At 47.3% G+C, this 13,176-nt stretch overlaps 1 protein-coding gene across 2 annotated transcripts in view; it reads left to right on the plus strand.

The window, feature by feature from the left end:
- The first annotated feature begins 378 nt into the window (after positions 1–378).
- The window catches only part of Lap1 (leucine rich repeat containing protein 7 lap1), a 66,358-nt gene continuing 53,560 nt past the window's right edge, over positions 379–13,176 (plus strand). For both annotated transcript variants that reach the window (XM_065433963.1, XM_065433965.1), the window contains exon 1: positions 379–545. The gene's annotated coding sequence lies outside the window, so the exon portion shown is untranslated. The remainder of the gene's footprint in view (positions 546–13,176) is intronic.

Genomic DNA, 13,176 nt, shown 5'->3' on the forward strand with positions numbered 1-13,176 from the left:
CTTGTCAGTCATTTCCAACCGGCCAAAGTTCCCCACTTTTATATTTAAAAAAAATTTACTCATATTATCTTGCTATTAGCGCGCTACTGTGTAGCGACACTCCGAATAAAAAGAACGACGTTTGTTTCGGAATAGCGCAAGACGACCACTGTTAGAAATTAAAAATTGGCGCCATTACAAAAGCTTCTCTCGTTTTGTTGAGGCCAGTGCAGGCACAAGTTAAGGTTTCTGAAGTTATAAAAGCTTTCGCATTTTCCGTACACCCGACTCGAGGTAACTGCTTTAGATATTAGGGCGTTGACCTAATTGTAGAGGGCGTAGGGACTGGCGTAACGACTTCCGGTGAGGCGTGCGTGATGTTTTTCCGGTTAATTCCGTCATGGCTGCCGTCGCGTTGCGCACGGAGGAGCTGCGAAGGTGAAGTTGGGAAAGGTGACAGTGCACAGCCGAGGAAGCTACTGAATTACCGCAGAGAAAGAGGTTTAAATATGCGTGATCGGCCGGTCAGCTGAAGGTGTGGACACGGACACTCAAAGGCCTCACCGGTGAGAACATTTATTTCCACTTTAAGTGACATTTTTCTGGGACGTCTCTGCAGCTTGCTGCAACTTTCACACGGAGAGTCAATCCGTTCGTCCGGGTATCTACCCCGCATTTCTGCGATTCTCCGTTCTTGTATCAAGAAGCACGCGAAATTAGGAGGCAGAACATCTCTGGAGTCTCTGGTTTTTTTGTTAGCTTCTTGTAGTTTTCCGTAAAAGAAAATATATCTCTAAAATTCCCAAGCAGCGCCGAAGTTCTTCGCGCCGCACGTACTAAAACAAATCCACTTGCCGAGCTAATTATAAAAAAGAAAGAGCTAGAAAGACGTTTCGTCTCCCCTTTTTGCTTTTATTTTCTTTCTCCCCCTTCTCTGCCACTTTAGAGTTTACCCCCCTCCCCGAGCTCGAAATGAGGTAATTTCAAGCTCCTATATTTGGGGCGCCGCTCATAAGCGCCCTTCAAAACTGAACGCGGCGAAGAGGGATCATATGAGAAGGAGCACTGCTTTTCGTAAATTTTTTGTTTGTTTGTTTCGTTCTCTCTGCTTCGACGATATACTATCCAGCCAGCAGTGTCGCAGTCTCTTTCGCTTAGCGCGCGCGCGCGCTCTGTTTGTGAGCTTCTCATTTTCGCGGTCACCCGTCTTTTGCTGTTGCTTCGCTCGGTTTCTACTGCGGCGGGGCCGTTTGGCACATCTTCTGCTCAGTTCATGTATATTTAACTTCTCTCTACGGGAGGCAGCCATCCAAAGTGGCGCCGCAGCCAGTCTTCCTAGCTGGCAAGCGCAGATTCAGCGGAGGCGGCTTCCAGCATCTCGGGTGTCCGGCGCCGTCAATCGAGACGTGTTGTCATTTGTCGCGCATCTGGCGCGGTATCGAGTTCGACGGTGAGCGAATTCCCGAGCCGGGGTTTTCCGCTCGGCGCGTCTGGGTGCCGCATCTTTTTTACTGCCAACTGGTACTCGTCCAAACCAGTCACTTTGGAAGTTCTTGCTGTGTGCCAAAGAGCTTACTGGGACTCTGCAGGCAGGCGTTTTGCTTTCGTCTTACGCGCAGCGTAAAATGCTAAACGTTCGCGGAGAGAGGCCAGTAGGTAAGAAGCGTGAACTCGCGGCTGCAGCTTAGATGAGCGGTGATAAATTGCGCGCCTTGAGAACGCCTTGGCTACGACACTAATGAATCCTTAGGTTGCAGCTTCTGCCGAGCAGTGTGACAGACAACGTAGGCCTCCATTAAAACATATAGTAGCAACTTATAGGACGACATAGAACGCGCCAACTTTCGATAGGGAATGTAGGAGCCAGTTCTCCGAACAGAAGAGCCCATGGCCATATATAGAAGATGTACTTTTGTGCAGATTCACTGGTCACATAAACTAGAGAATGAAGAAAGTTTAATGCCGTTGTTTAATTCCATGGCGTCGGATAGCGACCGTCAGTCCAGCGAAAATTGTGCCCCAACATTTTAAGTCAGGTATTGTACATACCCTTTTACGCTGAATGTTGCGTAAACTAGAGCGCCAGCTATTCATCTTCCGGCTAAACTTAGCATGCTCGTTCGCGCTCAAATTTCGCAATAAGTCAGCTTGGGTTTCTTCGAACTTGACTGGGAATTATACGCTTGCCAACTCATCTTTTCAACTTAATTGTACTTACTCTCATTAGCATAGCATTTGCCGCATGTTACCAGTTCAGTCTTCTGGTGGCCAGCAGTCGCTGTTTCTTGCAGTTAATCGGTATTTTCTGCATCCACCATTTAATGGCACACATTGCCTTCTGAATTATTTCGACTTCAAGAATTTCGTTGCTGCTCAGAAAATATGGCAGTTCCCTTTTATTTCCGTTTTATTGGGCTTGCTTGAATGAAGAAATTCTACATGGTCTACCTGCCTCGCTTACCTCAATATCGGACGTGCACCTCGCTTCCCCTAGGTTCGTTGTAGACCCTACTGTTGGTACAGTTGCTTTTATACCGTCCTCTCTGTTCTGGATAGAAAGTTTCAATCTAATTTGAACGCATTGTCGTGACTTCGTAGCTGCGAAGTCGTTGGCAACGTCCAGAGTGTCTATTGTCAGGGGAAGCCTGCAAAACAGGGAATTTTCAGGTAATTTGGCAGTTCTCAAGTGCTATTCTGGGACATCGTAAAATTCCGCCATACATGGTGAAGTTCTATAATGGTGGCATTTTGAGCTAATCGGAGAGGCCTACCAGCCCTATGAGCCAATCAGAGCTGACTATATGGCGAATTGGACTGTATGGCGAAATATAACACTGTTCAGCCGGAATAGCGCTCCTGGTAAATCCCGGCAAAACAGAACATTCTCGGCCCGGTTGCTTTGAATCAGAGAAATTGGTACGTACAGTGGTGATGGCGAAGCTATACTGGTATGCCAGAATAAAGCGAATTTTCCAACCGACTTTGCGCAGTTCGCAAGTAGTGTGGTCTTCCGCTGGTGTTGTGAGTATGCGTGAGCTTGGCCGGGCGATTGGCGCACCGTGAAACACGGGATTCAATCCAATCTTAAGTGTACTAATTCCATCTGACTTACAGCTTACTGGAACTAGTCGCTTAAAATTATGGTTTGGCAGTTACTTGCCAAGCTATACATCTTTTTTTTTCTTTTACGGCGAAGCTGTATACCTCTACCGTCCAATGAAATTTTCGTGTCGTTGTGGTAAGCAAAAAAAAACTCCCCGTACGTGGGCCGATCCCGAAGATAGTGCAATGCCGGGCCAACCCGCGGCGGAGGTGGATGGACGGAAAGAATAACTCTAATGAGAGGTCCTGCGAGCTACGGGGCGCAAAGCCCCATAGAGCGGGCTACTCCTACGTTGGGACCGGGAGTTGTAACTCCCTGGCCGCATCGTGGGCCCACTGGACGGCCCAGAGCTGCTCCGCCAGATCCGTGCTGCGTAATGCTTCTTGTAGCCTGGCGGAGTCTTGTCATGTTTGCGTGGGTCCGACCACACGGCCAGAGCAAGTGATGTACGTCTAGCGTGCTATGGCAATTTTCGCAATATGATGTTGTGTATAGGTCAGGCATGTAGTGATGTAGTCTGCTCTGCTTGGGGTACGTGTTTGTTTGAAGCATTCTGAACGTGAAGGCTTGAGGCCTGGTGAGCTTATTGTGCGGCGGAGGTGAAGCAGATGTAAAGCACTCCCCATACCGCAAGTTTTATGATTGCCAGGGAAATTTAATTTTAAAAACAAACTCGGGGAAAAGCTGGAAAAATACGAAATTTTGAAAACGTTGATGTAGCGGGCACCTTACATAGCCATATTTTAGGTCCACTGTAGAACGAATGCCTCTGCAGAAAATCTTTAATGATGCCGAGGGGCTTTACATATCAGTTGGCTGTGCATGACGATGATAATAGAAGCATCGCTTTTGAAACGGTGGCGCTTGCAATAGATGTTATTAAAGGTGGGCGAATATTCGGAGTTTCGAATACGAATGGAGTGTTACGTTTTAACTATTCGCATACGAAATTGAACTATTCGTTGTTTTCGAATATCGAAGCTAACCTGATATTTCGCAACAACCGACTGCTTAAGTCGTGTCATACCGTTCTCGATGAGCTGAACAATGCATCCCAAGTTATCAGATGTGAAACAGTTGCATAAGTTTTCGAAGCAATGCAAGGAAAAAAAGAGAATATTTCAAGGTTTATTTACGGCTTCGCGGAGAAACCCTACATGACGACCTGCGATTTGAGCTTGTAGTCTGTAATTCAGTGTTTCGTGCAGTCCAGTCATGTAGGATTTTTATCATTTTTCCTTGCAACGGGCCCTTTTCCACGTGTCTGCATCCCACAACTCCTTCAGCAGTTATTTTTTGTGTGTGTGTGTGTGTTCCGCAACTTCTGATCGTTCTTCAACAACCATCTATTTAGCGTTTTCGGAAAGCTAGTCACACAGCAGGTATTGATGCTTAGAAAGGTTGTTTGCAACAAGATCCAAATATGTTGTGGGGCTATTCGGGCAGTTATTTTAATTACAATTAGTAGTTTTGTGTTTAAAACTGATCCTGAGTGTCCTTTATATTAAGATTTGTTCAAATTTTTTTTTCACTGGTCAGTACAAGCGTGGTACGATGTTATACCGAAATAAATATTCCTGTTGTAAATATATGCGTCTGCGTTTCTGTATTCGATACTTAGCGTTCGTATTCGATCCGTACGTATTCGAAAAATATTCGCCCATCTCTAGTTTCTTTTTTCTTCTTTTTTAAAACTAAATTATCATGCCTTTCAATAATGGATATCATTTGAAAGTTCGTGCTCGCGTCGTCCGCGCCTTTTCATCTTGTCCACGTGTTTGTCGCACTACCCCTAGTATGATTGTGCATAATACTCGCCCAGCTTTCCAGGTTTTAGTTCTTCCGCATGCCATCAAGAACGCTGTTTAAAACGTTTTGTTGCATTTAATGCTATTCAATATCTTTCTACTCTCAGCTATATTGCCCACTGTAGAAAGTTTGCTTTATTGTGTCTTATCTCTTCCTTTGCGCCGTCTTGTACTCGTTACTTTTTAAATTTTCCAACCGTGTTTTATAGTAACCTCAGCAGTTTCATCTATGTTTCCCCTTTATGTTTCCGCGTTCATTGCTAGATGCATTCTTTAACATTCCAGCAGGACATGCTTAATTGTTTCTGGTAGTTTTATTGTCCCATTACAGGGATTCTAGATGGTTAACGTTCCTGTATATAGACATGGACACCAGGTGGTTTTAGCGCTACAAGGAGAGCTTACACAGTAACTCTATGTGATTTTAGAGTTACTGTATATGCCAGCATATACAGTTACTGTAGGTTTTATGAATGGATGGGTGCTGTGAGCGCCAAGGTGGTTTTAATGGCGCGTGTGCTCTGGTGCACCGAATGTGAAACCCGTGAATCGAGAAAAAGAAGGCACCGAGTCGCTGTTTGCCGCCATGTTCGTTGTTGCGAAGCAGCGTTGTAATGCTATCTGCAGTAAGAAAGAAGCCTTTCCGCGCAGAGCGGAAATAAGTTTGTTAATGCATCCGCGCAGTCCAGAACTTGGGAGCGCTGAGGATGTGGTTGGAGTAAAGCTCCACTACGCAGCTTGGACTTGGCAGAGGTCACACGCGCTGTTGGCCCCCGTAACATATAAAAGGTATCTGTATTTATTACATTTTCCTTGCGCGCAGGCTGAGGCAAAGACGACGCGCGCGAGACAGTGGAGGTAGTCCCCACCGAGTCTTGTTTCGCATGCCTGGCTTTCTGTCCTTGCGCTGTTACGAAAGTTTTCTGCTGAGAGATGGTTGCTAAAAACATGTGACACAGAGGTTGTGCTTATATTAAACCCTTTTGGCAACCCTTCCACCTTTAACAAGTTCAAGGTTGGTGTGCCATTTTGCCGAACCAACTTATATAATTATTCTTTCATTCCAAAAACCAGTGCAGAATGGAACCACCTTCCTGCATCCATCGCTGACATCATCGACACTAAGTTCAGAAGTGCCATTGAAAGTTACTTACTTTGTTAACTTGTATTTTCATAAATTGAATTATTGCACACTTGTATATGTATTACCCACTCCTTTCTGTAATGCCCTCGGGCTCTGAAAGTATTTGTAATAAATAAATAAATAAATAAATAAATAAACAGAACCCTTTGCAACGCATGTTTAGACGTGACACAATGCTCAGCGACTGAAACGCGATACTTGGAGCGCACGGCTGCCTTAGGGTGCCGGCACTTTCTGCGCCACCGGTGGGCGCTGGGGACACCCGAGCTGATGCACTGTTGTGTGCGATGAAAGGGGAAAAAAAAAAAACCTTTGTGATGTATTGTGACTGCATTTGGCCATTTGTGACGTCACGGCTAGCTGGTGCGGGAGCCTCTAGACAGCGTCGCCATCCGGTCTTCTATTTTTTGCTTTCCTCGCTTACAGAGCCTCTCCTCGCGGTATGATCGAGTGGATTTGTTGGTACTATAGAAGGATAATTGGCTAATATAGCTCAAAATAGCTTTTTCTTTTTACTGGTCCTTTCAATTCATTTTATTTCTTAGTAAATGCACTGAGTGATCTCCTAGGCAAAAAGTTGTAATAGCTGCTTGACGAAGGCCAATTTATGCGCGCTTGCACGGATACATACACCAAGCCGTGCTGGGGGGGGGGGGGGGGGGGGAAGGGGGGAATGTTGATGGTACCACTGCATGACTTTTACTGTGGTTTGTAACGCTACCAGGTCCGGCAGGCAGTGTAACGTCACAACACGCACACACGCCTCATAGCATTATTCAATAGAGCTACATACAATAAGTGTCCGCAGCAGCACATCTCAGCAGGTCTTCGGGGAAGCTATATCCAGAGTCCTTCAATGCTTTGGACTCTGCTATATGTCAAGTAGTTCCTACCCAGTTTATTGTCTCCCTTGTGCGTTTCCCTCGCACTTCTAGTCAGCACTTGATTAAGAGAAGCAGCCGTCGCCCTGCACTTCGCGGCTTTCAGACGCTGCGCCGTTTTAGTGAGAGTGCAGGAGCACTCGACTCCTACCGAGAACAGCGCAACACTCGCTCGAAGAAGAGAGGAAGGGGCGAAGCAGGACAGCACGAGCAAGGAGGCGACACAGGTCGAGCGTGACCGCGTCGTTTGTAGCGTCGTCGTCGTCGTCTCGCTCTCGAGTATTTCGACCCCCCCCCCCTTCCGGCTTCATCCGGGCGCCGGGGAGGAGGCTTCCGCAGGTAGCACGTTTCACGTTCCCCCGGCACGCGTATGCTGTAGCGCGAAAAAACGAGATCCGCAGACCGAATGCGATTTGCGCGCCGTGGTCGTGTGGAGTCGTTGGGCTGGAGAGCCTGGCTGTTAATGCGGGTCACCCGGCGCCTCTGATGTTGGCGTTAAGTACGTGCCGCTTAATAACAGTGGTAGAGCAGGGAATGTCGCTTAAGGCGACGTTTCGACAAGTTCGCAGCTTGCGCGCGCGCGCGTGTGTGTGCGCGTGTGTGTGCGCGCGCGCGCGCGCGCGTGTGTGTGTGTGTGTGTGTGTGTGTGTGTGTGTGTGTGTGTGTGTGTGTGTGTGTGTGTGTGTGTGTGTGTGTGTGTGTGTGTGTGTGTGTGTGTGTGTGTGTGTGTGTGTGTGTGTGAACGAGAAGAAAGGAAACCTAGGGGCCCGACTTTTGTCATAATAGAAGCCGACAAACAAGGACACCAAGGACACCACAGGGGAAATGACTTGTACTTACTAATTAAATTAAGGAAGTGATAAATTAATGAACATGGAAGTGGATGAAAACGTGTTCGATGGACGCACGCAGCTATCGTGACGTCACAACTAAGTGTGCTATCGCGTATACTTAGAGTTAGCAGCGCTAAGCTCTCACTTAGTTGTCTTTTTTTGTTTTTCATGCGACACAGCATGGAAATAATCGCATCAACATCCTTGTCATCGTCGTCATCCATCCCTGTTTCGTTTCCCAGCTCGGGCCGACGTCTCTGCATTTCTATAAATAAACTCTACTACTAATTTTTGCCATTCATTATTCCTGGAGTCTTTTCACCAATCGCCTGCGCCAGCGTTTCGCCATCCTGCGAAGCCAAAATAAGTCAGAATTTGCCTTGTTAAGTGGCTTCAAAATAAAATGCAGCAAAATTCTATCTGCCTAACCGAAATCTTGATTTTTGTTCGAATTAACCGGAAGTTTGAGTTATACGAGCTTTGAGTTGCCACGCGGCTTTTATCTGGAAAACTTTGTATAAGCCAGAATGCAAGCAACAGCGGAATACAGGTGTCGACGCCGCGTTGAAATTTTCTAAGCAGTTCCCTTTTATGGCCACAGGTTTTGACAACGACCATGCATGCTTAAATTAAACTATGGGGTTTTACGTACGAAAATCACTTTGATTGTGAGGCACGCCGTACTGTGGGAGACTCCGGAAATTTTGACCACCTGGGGTTCCTAAATCTAAGTACCACGAGTGTTTTCGCATTTCTCCCCCATCGAAATGCGGCCGCCGTGGCCAGGATTCGATCCCGCGACCTCGTGCTTAGCAGCCCAACACCATAGCCACTAAGCAACCACGGCGGTACCACGCATGCTGCTCGGTGTTGCTGTAGGTGTTTGCTGCATTAAACAAAAAAAGAAAAAGAAGAAAAACTGATGACGTACGTTGTATTCGGAAATACAAAAGAATGCAGCCTGGCGACTTTTATAGGCCCTTATGGGGAAAAAAATATGCAATAGCATGGAGTGAAAGAAAGCTTAATGATACCTGGAGAGATTAGCTGAGCCAGAAGGTCATGGAATATTATATTAAAATGTGTGCAAAGGGACCGTGGCATCTGAAACATCATGTAGATGGCGCCACCGCCGGCGGACGCTGTTTGTACATGAGGTACCGGATTTTCTCGAATCCAAGCATCATCTTTCCCTATTCTCAAAACTTAACATGAAAGAGTAGGAGGCGGACAAATGGTGTAGGCGAATGTAAGAACTTCCTTTGCGAACTTGGACTCTCCGCGTTTGAGCTTTGTTTGTACCGCTATATATGGCCCTATAGGACACAGCAAGAGGTTTATATGGGATGGCGACGGCAATGGGAACAGCGGCTAGAGCACCAGTATACATAGGAGGCACTCCACGTCGGTACTCCTCCCCATGGTGCAACGAGACATCACCTGTCAAAAAAGGGCGACGACGTCTCTTCAAGGCTGCGACGCCGACTCAGAGATCCCTTCTGCGCAGTTTTCTCGCAACCCTTGGGGCGCGCTTAGAAAGAAAGAGAGGTGGGACTGTCTTGACTTGCGTGAGTGCTCCCTGTATATATATTATGGCCGCGGCCTGAGGTTCCGGCCACGGACGTGCAGCACCCCAGCCAGTCGAGGCCCGGGCTTGCATACAGTATACGTCACTGGTGGCGTCACCCGCCGCCCGAGTGACGCACTCGTCGGCGTACAAGACGCAACGCATGCAAAAAGTCGCGGCGGCGAAACGAACAAAGAAGAGCCAACGCCGCTGAAAGAAAATACAGCTCTAGACGGTGCGCGCGTATATGCCGTTCTGTCGCGCGTATAAGCCGCCCGAGCAAAACCTGTTTCACTCAGTGGCAATATAGTTCCGATCTAGCCTAACATCTGTTTGCATTCAGGAACGGGAACTGTATACCGCGCAGACCCGCGTGCCCGTGCGTCCAGTTTTGGTAACGACCGATAGTCGGCCTCACTGTGGACACCAAAGTGTCACACACAGAACAAAGTTTCTTTTTGTGTTGAATAGCCTAAATATATATATATATATATATATATATATATATATATATATATATAGATAGATAGATAGATATATATATAGTTTACAAACGCCCTGATGAGCACGCGTCTGGTGTTTCATTGGGGGTATATGCAAACGAATGTCGTTGTTGTGAGACCAATATAGACATGACATGACCGATACAAGCGGTCGCTCAATATTGTTACGGATAGATGTAAAAAAAAAAGTTTATATGCGATATTTACACAGTGACAGGCACCACAACAACGAAGGTGGCGGGCCGGGGCACAGATCGTCCTCTTTCTCGTCTGCTGTGCGATGTCTTCTTCGTCCGCAGGATGGGTGGCCCATAACAATATATTTCGAAGTACGGTGATATGGAACATATATGGGGGCACGGTTGGCTTATGCCCTCCGCACATTACTCAGTTCAGTGAATTTGCGCCTGAGTGGTGCGGCGAATTCACGATACAATAGGAAAGACGTGCACACTGGATATCCTGTGCCTTTCCTATTGTGTTGCGTCTTGTTCCATCAATACACAGCACAAGCTCTTTGATCAAGAAACCAGCCAGCCCCTACATTAACGTTTATGTCGTACAACACTCGCACAGTATCTTTTTGTTATAGTATATACCCCTAATAGCAATATGTGGTAAAATAAAGCAATACCAAAACAGTATTCGCGTTCATAAGCCACGTCAGCATATCCGCAAAGTAATGTTAAAATGTCTATGAAAACAGTCGGCCGCATGGTCACAACATCGTATAATCTGTATATCCCTCAACTACACTACCATTCTTTATTAGTCAGTTGCTTCTCTTTTGTGCTGTAAGTTACCGGTTTCTTCCTCAGATTCTTGAATTCAGTTGGTGCCGTCTTGCCACCTCTTAGGCTGACTTCGTTTCCCCTCGTCACCAGAATCGCTCTTCGTTGCCTTCTTGGCAACGTGTATAGTGCTGTCGCATTTCGCTACAGGGCCAGAACTTCTTACGCAGTCTTCCTTCCTGAGACTTGGCTGTCTCCCAGAGCGTGGCTCATCAGAACTCTCTTGTCTTCGCTCACCTCTCGATACATCCGTACCAGCGACCTCTTTCCAACTACACTGAACGCTCGAATGTTCGCTCTCATAGCAGGATGCACTTCGGTCATTCGGTGCGACTTCGCCGGCCTTATATACTGTTCTTATATCCCTGGCTCTTCCATCTTTGCTGGCACATTTATCGCACAGGACTCTCAAGACGTCCATAAGTGGTGCGCAGAATACGAGGGGTGGGAAGGGGTGTTTGGCGTGTGGAAGTTGAGTTCTCGGGGTTCAAACCCTTAGAGAGATTCTCACTCTGCCGTGGGTAATGTACGTTGCAAGAGCTAATCGCTTCCGACGCCTTCGATCTTTGCTGCGGCTAACACGCGCGGAGATGCGGTAGCACGCCCACTTCCCGAGCCCTAGTGCCGAAGTCGGGCGATTCGGCCGAGTTCCCTCGCGACGCGGCCGGTGGTTTCCACCCCCGAAGAAGAAGAGAAAGTGGCGCTCTATATTGGGACAGCGGCGCCTTAAAATAAGAGCGCCTCCCCGACGAAAAATAAAGCGAGCTAGCCAAAGAGAGCCGCTGCTTGTGCGGAGACCCGCGACCGGTGTGTCTCGCACTAGGTGGCCCTTGTTTTTGTTTTCCGCGGAAAGCAGACGCGTCCAAAGACAAAGACGGACGGTTTCTGCTACGCCGTTGTGGCAGCCTCTGTTGGCGGCTTGATTTCTTTCAACGCGACGTCTTTGTTGTCGGCTAAGCTGTGAAGCGGTATACCGACGCGTGATTTCGGGGCAGGTTTGATTGCAGTGCTGCGAATTTTGTGTCGCCTACAGCACATGGTCTGTACTAAGAAAAGAAACGCAGCAATCAAGAAAAATAAAGGAAAAGTAAAAAAAAGACAAAAAAATACGAGAGAAAGCCCGGCGCGTACTCATGGTGCTGGTGCTTACTTTCTTGAAACTTTCCTTATCTTCTGCCAGCCACACTTTACTCTGCCCGTCTTTCTCTTTTCTTGAATAGCTTTCTTCTCGAACGCACAGATTGTCTCTCCGGGGTGTTTTTTCTTCTAGGGGGTAAGCACTGGCGTCATCGAGGCTGACATTATGTTGTGCAGTCAACACAGTAAAAAGCTGTACTTTCCCCGGTGCACTTACAATTCTTAAACGTGCCACAAACCCTTCTTCCCTTTCCAATCTTCACGATTCACTTTTCACGTACGTGTATCAAATGCCTCTCACCACAATCGGAATCGGATAAAGGTGCCTGCACCATCGTCATCAGCCAATTTAGCTCCATTGTGAACCATAAAGCCTAGCTCCCAGAGACCTTCGCTTGCTCCTGTCCTGTTGCTCTTGACGCACTCCATCTCTTTCAACGAGAGCCTTATGCACGCTAAGAAAAGTTTACACCCTATGAGTCGTATCTTGACACACAGCAATAATCGTCATCTTTCTTGCCCGCATTTCCTTTCTTTAACGCTGCAAGCCCGGTATACTTCGAAGTCACAAACGGCATGCGCGTTATCAGCATGACAGAGTCTTCTCGACAGGAAAGTAACGAGCGCAGCGTTTTCAAGAAAGGAAATGCGGGAAAGACAGATGACGATTATTGTTGCGTGGCAAATACGCACCCCAAAGGGTGTAAACTTTTCTTGAAGTGTGGGCGACGCCGCTCTGGACGAGAGTACTGGGAGGCGGCCCTGTTCGGCTGCTCAGACCTTCAGGCCCAGCAGGCCTTGGTGCAGAGAGCCAGGGCGACGGCTTTAACCAATGGGGTCCCGGAATAGGGACTCCACCTAGTATGTAGGGTCCTCGTGATGTTCCACACTTCTCCTTTTGTCAATAAATGCTTCTCACCACCACCACCTCTGGATGACGGCAGCACGTGGGCTTCGTATATATACACGCGCATCCAGAGAGAGGGCGCGTTCTCGCGCCCCGATGAAAAGTAACGAAAAAAATACCACCACTTATAGAAGCTCGGTGTAGCAGCTCGAAGTGGGTTTATGAGTTTCCTCCTTATTGTTCGCAGTTTAAATATGCATGGTTGAATGCTGTCTGCCAGACTCAGTTAGTCAAGCCTAATGTATCTTTGGATAGCCTGTATCTTGTATTTTCGTCGGATAAGGAATTATTATTATCTTCATAATTATTATACAGTTGACTCTCGTTCATTCGATCTCGTTGAATTCGACTTTCTGCTTAATTCGAACGCACTGGAACGCCCTGGCGACATTGCTCCGAAGGGAAAACTCGTTTAGTTGGAACGCGAAAGCATGTCGCGTCTGTTAATTCGACCTCACGAGCGTAGCGGTTACCAAAAACTTGAAAACGCAAGAAATTCAGCAGACGGCTCCAATTTCTATAA

The sequence above is a fragment of the Dermacentor albipictus genome, chromosome 9, assembly GCF_038994185.2.
Source record: "Dermacentor albipictus isolate Rhodes 1998 colony chromosome 9, USDA_Dalb.pri_finalv2, whole genome shotgun sequence".
NCBI classification, from domain to species: domain Eukaryota; kingdom Metazoa; phylum Arthropoda; class Arachnida; order Ixodida; family Ixodidae; genus Dermacentor; species Dermacentor albipictus.